The 5,748-nt window shown below is 38.9% G+C and overlaps 1 long non-coding RNA gene across 1 annotated transcript; it reads left to right on the forward strand.

Moving 5' to 3' along the window:
- Positions 1 to 385: 385 nt before the first annotated feature.
- On the forward strand, positions 386 to 5,448 carry LOC137472020 (uncharacterized). Its single transcript, XR_010997975.1, has 3 exons — positions 386 to 606; positions 3,284 to 3,459; positions 3,575 to 5,448. It is a non-coding gene; the product is annotated as an uncharacterized lncRNA (long non-coding RNA).
- Positions 5,449 to 5,748: the final 300 nt, after the last annotated feature.

Below are 5,748 nucleotides of genomic sequence, written 5' to 3' on the forward strand. Positions count from 1 at the left end.
AGCTTGCTAGCACATTCAGGTAGAAGCTTGGACAGCCTTCTGGGATTGTGTGGTGGGAGGTGAGCACTGCTTCACACACAGGTGCTGGCATGTCCAGTGTCAGAAAATTAAAACTAAGGAATGAAAAAGGCCTTTGCTACCATTTTCACTCTTTGTGAAATGTTGATCATAAAAACAAATATTGAAGAAAAAAAAAATGGAAAACATCCCCATCTACTAGTTTCAATAAACTGCATGTGCTGTCATTTAAATAAAAGCTGAAAGAGGAAACAGAACTTTTCCAGCAGTAATATCCTATGTTTTTTATGGCTCCACTTATCTCAGTCTTATTTTGGCTTGGGACTGGTGGTGTACTGTCAAACACTAGCATCAGCATTTTAAATTTATCAGGTTTTGAGGACTATCTGTTGAAATAAACAGCCTATCCAAAGTGGCAACATTAAGAGCATTGATGGAGACTCAAATAGAATTGGTGGGTGCTTTGCAGTGCTAAATTAAATAACAACAGAAAAATTCATGCTGTAGATGTCATGCCCCATGCAAGCAAACTGAATTCCCATAGCCTCATTTCAGGCCATAAAATTCTGGTGAACAGAAAACAGCAAGGTAAGTCCCATTTCAGGTCTAAAAGTCATGTTCTGGTTTAACCCCTTGATCCTAATTAAAATCCTGGTATACGTTTTCTTAATTTGGGAGTGAAAAAAAAAAGGAGGAGGGACAGAGACCAGAAGTGTTCTCAGTCTTTAATTTACCTACCTACATCATTGCTGCTTCTTCCCTGGGCTTGCAAAATAAGGTTAAAAGCCTAAACAAGGAGGAAGCCAGATACTTACTCTGTTCTGTATTTCTCCAGAGATGACAGTAAAAGGTGAGGTGAGATGTGAGATGAAGAGGCTTTGCTGAGCATTGATCAATGTTCTTGGTGAGTTGGAGAGTAAAACCTCTGGTGCACTTTTATTTTTAAGGTTATACTTTTAATCAGCAGTGTTATATCTATTTTTTCAGTCACACTGGAAGTGCATGCAGAGAAATTTCATGTTACAAATCAAGAAGTCATGCATTATATTCACACAAGTAAAAGGAGAAGTAAGATTCCTCCTTTTCTCCTGGACTCTTAGAGCTCTACCTTTCTTAAAGGAAGTGCCAGTCCTACCTAGCCACTGTATGCATGGCAATGTTCAGTCCATCTCACCTGGAATAACCAAAGGTATCCTATAAATACTTTACCAAGCAGTATGCACCCAAACTGCCCAAGCTGACTTTTCACAAGCTGTCTTATCACTTCCTGAAGCCCTGATACCTAAAGGACTTAATTAACTATCTAAAAATGGCACAATGATTCTGCAAAAGATAGCTAGCAAGTTGCCACTATGTAAATCTGTATTCATATTCTACAGCTGGTTCAATAAGACTGCTCTGGCTTAAAACTGAAACTGATCATACTATCTGTTTTCTGGAGTGCTTGATTAAATTAGTTTCCTTTCTTATTTGTGAGACATTCACAAAGGACTCCTGTTTCCTCTCAGCCTGACTTTTGTCTAGGTGCCAGATAGCTTACACAAACTAACCTGTTTGTGAACGGTTGATTTCAACTGGCAAACGAAGCTGTCTGGCCTGTCTCCAAAGTGCTGCTGGGAGCCCTCTCACACAGGTCTCCTGTGACAAGGAGCAAACAGCACACCCAGGTTCATGTGCACCCTTGCAGACAAGGGCCAGTATCTCATTTCATGACTGCAGAGATATCTTGCCATTTGGCCCTTCCAGTGCTACCCAGGCTGTGCCAGTGTGGCCATTATGAAAGTACAGCTTGTACTTGCCAAAAAGGTTCTTCAGCTCATTCTGAAATTAACTACAAATGCAAAATTTGTCTGCCTCTTCCAGCTTTGCCTTTTGCCAGCCCAAATTTTTCTTAAAACTGAAGGATCATATCCTCTCAGAGAAAACAGCCAAGAGACAGTTCTAGTATAGACAGGGTTAGAAAACTCATTTATGAACAGACATTTGAAGCTTGGCTGGATTTAATGAAGTGACATGTCAAAACAATAAATATTAAAAGAGCACAAAGTTTGATAGTAGAAGAAAGTTTTTCATTAAAAAATATCAGAAAGCTCTTGTACAGAAAGGACTCCTCTTGAACTCTATCAAAGTCTGTGTGTGACGTCTGTGCATTACTATGAATTTAATTTAAGGACTAAAAGGAAAAGATTGGTAGAGGATCTTGGAGACCCCAGATATTGACCACAAAGTAAAAAAAAAAAAAAAAAAAAAAAAAAAAAAAGAAGAAGGAAGGAAGAGCAGAGAGGAAGCAGAACTGGAGAACTGGGAAAGAATGATTCTTGCAAAAGTCATCAGATAGAAGATATGGTTAATGAGTTTCCATGTAGGAAACTATGAGATACCGGTATGAGAGAAATTAATGTACAAGAAGTTCATGAAGTCCCGAAAATAAAATCTGGGATTTGGAACTACTGTGCAGAATGTAAGAACAAGTACTGTAGAGAAAACTAAACCACAATCAAATAGCAATCAAGATTTGATCTCTGAGATTGAAATAGTAATGAAAAAAAGATAAATAAATAGCAGACTGCTGTAATCTTGTCAGCAGTGGTGATGAAAAAAAGTGGCATAGAAAAAAATTCCTTAAGGTTACTAGAAAAGATATTAACAATATAGGAAGATAAATATTACAAATGACAATGGAAGGGTTTTAACTCCCAGACATCAATTAGACATGAAAATCAGATATCTAGTTTGATAGTTATGAAATTTGTTTGCAATTGAGAAACACATTCCTAAGCAAAGAAACTTTTGTATCTCGTCTTGTTAAAACATAATGCTGCCATGAAAGTGGTGGCTGCAGAAGCTAGTCTTGCCTCATGTGGGGTTAAATTAACTAGAAGGATCAACAAAAAGAGCCCATATTAAAGATTATTCCAGAAGAGAAATCTGTAGGATATAGGAAGAGCTAATGAGTGAAGGCACAGGTGCTGATGAGTTGAGAAAACTGAATGAGACTTGGGTGTTGGGCATAAAAAAGTGCTATTCAAATCTTCCTACCAAGAAAAGGAGAAAATCCTAAAGAAGGATCATAAAATTGTGTTGGTAAATAGCCACATAAAAATTTGGAATATGTAAAAACCTAAATACCAGGGAAAAAGACCTTTTACAAAATTCAAGGTTACACATACACCTATTCTAAAAGCTGAATCTGTACCTCTATATAGCTATTCTGCAGTGCCTATCCCCGTATTATAAAAAAATCTTTCACCCTTCCATCCCATAGATGGCAACTGTTGGACAGAATTCACTTCCACTTCCAGAGATGATGCTGGGGCACACCTTTGTTCTCAGCTTGCCCCAGCTGTCTTAAAAAAATGTGTTAATGTGTCCTTCTCCACCAGCCAAATGGAAGGAGGTCAATGGGAAGAGGTGCAGAACTCAACCTATCTATGAGCTCAGGTGGGACTAACTGGAACCATCCACATTCCCTTTTATGTCCTTTCTCATCTTTGATCTGTTGCTGCCTTCTGGCTTTGCTATATAATAAGGCTCCTACTGTTTTTAAATATTACAGGTTTCTGCTGCTCTTTCAACACTGCCCTGAAATTACTGAACAGAGGTACCACAGTAGCAATTTACACAAATGGTGGAAGCGCAAGTTAGAGTCCCCATTTTCTTTCATTTTCACTCATTGTTCAATAATTCATTGTACTCAAGATTTCAAATTACTTTCAAGTTCTATGACTAATAGGGTGTGGAGATGTAATTTACTTACATGAATGTTTCATTATTTCCTTTCCAGTGAATTTGAAGAAGGTATCACAAAACCTCAATTCCTTAACATTGTAACAGGAATCCAGTGACTGAGCTGAAATAGGACTCTAATTTAACATGTAAATTCTGACCATCAACAAAAGGGAAAAGATCACATTGTAGTTTCACTTCATCATTACCCTCCATTTACCAGGAGTGCTTCAGATGCATTTGGAGAAGGTCCCAGTGCAAAGAAGAGAAAAATAGGGCACATGAAACATCAATTATTAAAGTATAATATTCATTGCAATGGATGTAGTCACTAGGAATGGCTAATGGGCCCAGAGACACATATTGGTCTTGATTTACAGATATTAACTGATGTACTGATATTTAGACAGAATAAGTACTGGGTATATAAGGGGTGGTATAAGAAAGCACCCACTTAGACTCAATAAAAAAAGAAAAAGAAATGTTATGTATTAATATTTTATTCTCTGCCCTTAGGGCTGTAAGGTTAAAAACCATCCCTTAGGTTTTCTCCAAAAAAGCCCTATAATTTCTGTATTGTAGCATCTTAAAATTTGCATACTTTCGAATATTCTGTTTCTCTCCTATTCCCTGCTCACTCCTGAGACTGCCCTTCCTCTGCTTCCAAAGCTGCCGGGGCTCTTGCTCTCTCACAAGACCGTCTTACACTCTCTGCTGACTTGTGCCGATCCACAGCACCATTAGCCCAGCTCTCTATCTGGGCCAGAGCACGTTCTAACTCTTGCCAAAGGCCTATGGCTGCCAGATTTTATGTTATGTAAATCTGCAAACCTCTACATGCACCCTCACAATTTACAGCCATCCTTCTTCACCAGCCAATGCGATAGCTCCCTCATTGCCCCAGCTCTTACCCTGGCACAAAATGCCCTGGATGGCAGCAGCCCACACAATGTCTTATCTCATGGAATTCTGTCAAAAATAGCCACAACAAGTCAGCATGTGAACGGCAGTTCCCCAGAACTGTTGTAATGAAAGGCAAATCTGGAGACCTGGGATATACAGCCCAGTTCCCAGGAAAGATTGCCTAATGAATGGAGGAGATTGTCAGTGTTGTTTTTTAAGAACAGGTTACACAAAAAAGCAACAGAACTGGCAGAGCCAGAGATAAATAAGCCTGCCTTTGGGCAGGGGAAGGCATTCAAAGACATGGTACAGTCTCCTCTGCTTTCTATCATCTGCCTAGTTACAGTGATTTTTGGCATATTTCTTAAGCCTTCTCTTTGTGCCCACACTAATTTGGATGATGAACCATCAGAGAGATGCTGGAACAGGAATCAGGATGAGCAGGGCATGTTTTCTCCTTCAGTGCTGCCTCACTGTTTGACCTTGAGCTTCTTTTCCTGTTGTATTCGCCAAGACTGTGCATCTACAAATAAAGCTCGTGGTAATTCATCTGCGTCATAGAGCTAGGATTTTGGATGATAACCAATGTGGAAAGAAACATTTTTTTTTTCTTCTTTCACTAAAAGATTAATCACATGAAGCAAGAAGAAAATAAATTCTAACTTATGTGAAGAATTACTGTATCAGGATTTGAGGGACAGTCACAGAAATGTACACTTACACTGCATAAAATCAAACCAGGCTTTGCAATGCTTCTCATATTTTCTAATGGACACACCATTACATTGTCCCACGTTTTACTTGTGTTGACGTAACCTCCAAAAACATCCATGAAATTGTGGGGAAGTAGTGAACAATCACCATTTCAATTAAGTTCACCTGCAACTGCAGCTAAAATGTCTGAAAAGCAAATTTTCTGGATTGAGGTCCTGGCCTCTCTCTCCTGCCCTCTGCTGCAGTCTTTCCCATGTGAATCCTCATTTTTCCCAAGTGATGCTCAAGTGAGCACAAGTGATTTCAACACCTCCTTAGTCTGAACTCCTGAATATTCAGAGTATGCAGAGAAAGGAACCTGGTAGTATAGTACCATTTTAAAGTGGT

The sequence above is a fragment of the Anomalospiza imberbis genome, chromosome 3 (assembly GCF_031753505.1).
Source record: "Anomalospiza imberbis isolate Cuckoo-Finch-1a 21T00152 chromosome 3, ASM3175350v1, whole genome shotgun sequence".
Classification (NCBI taxonomy): Eukaryota; Metazoa; Chordata; class Aves; order Passeriformes; family Viduidae; genus Anomalospiza; species Anomalospiza imberbis.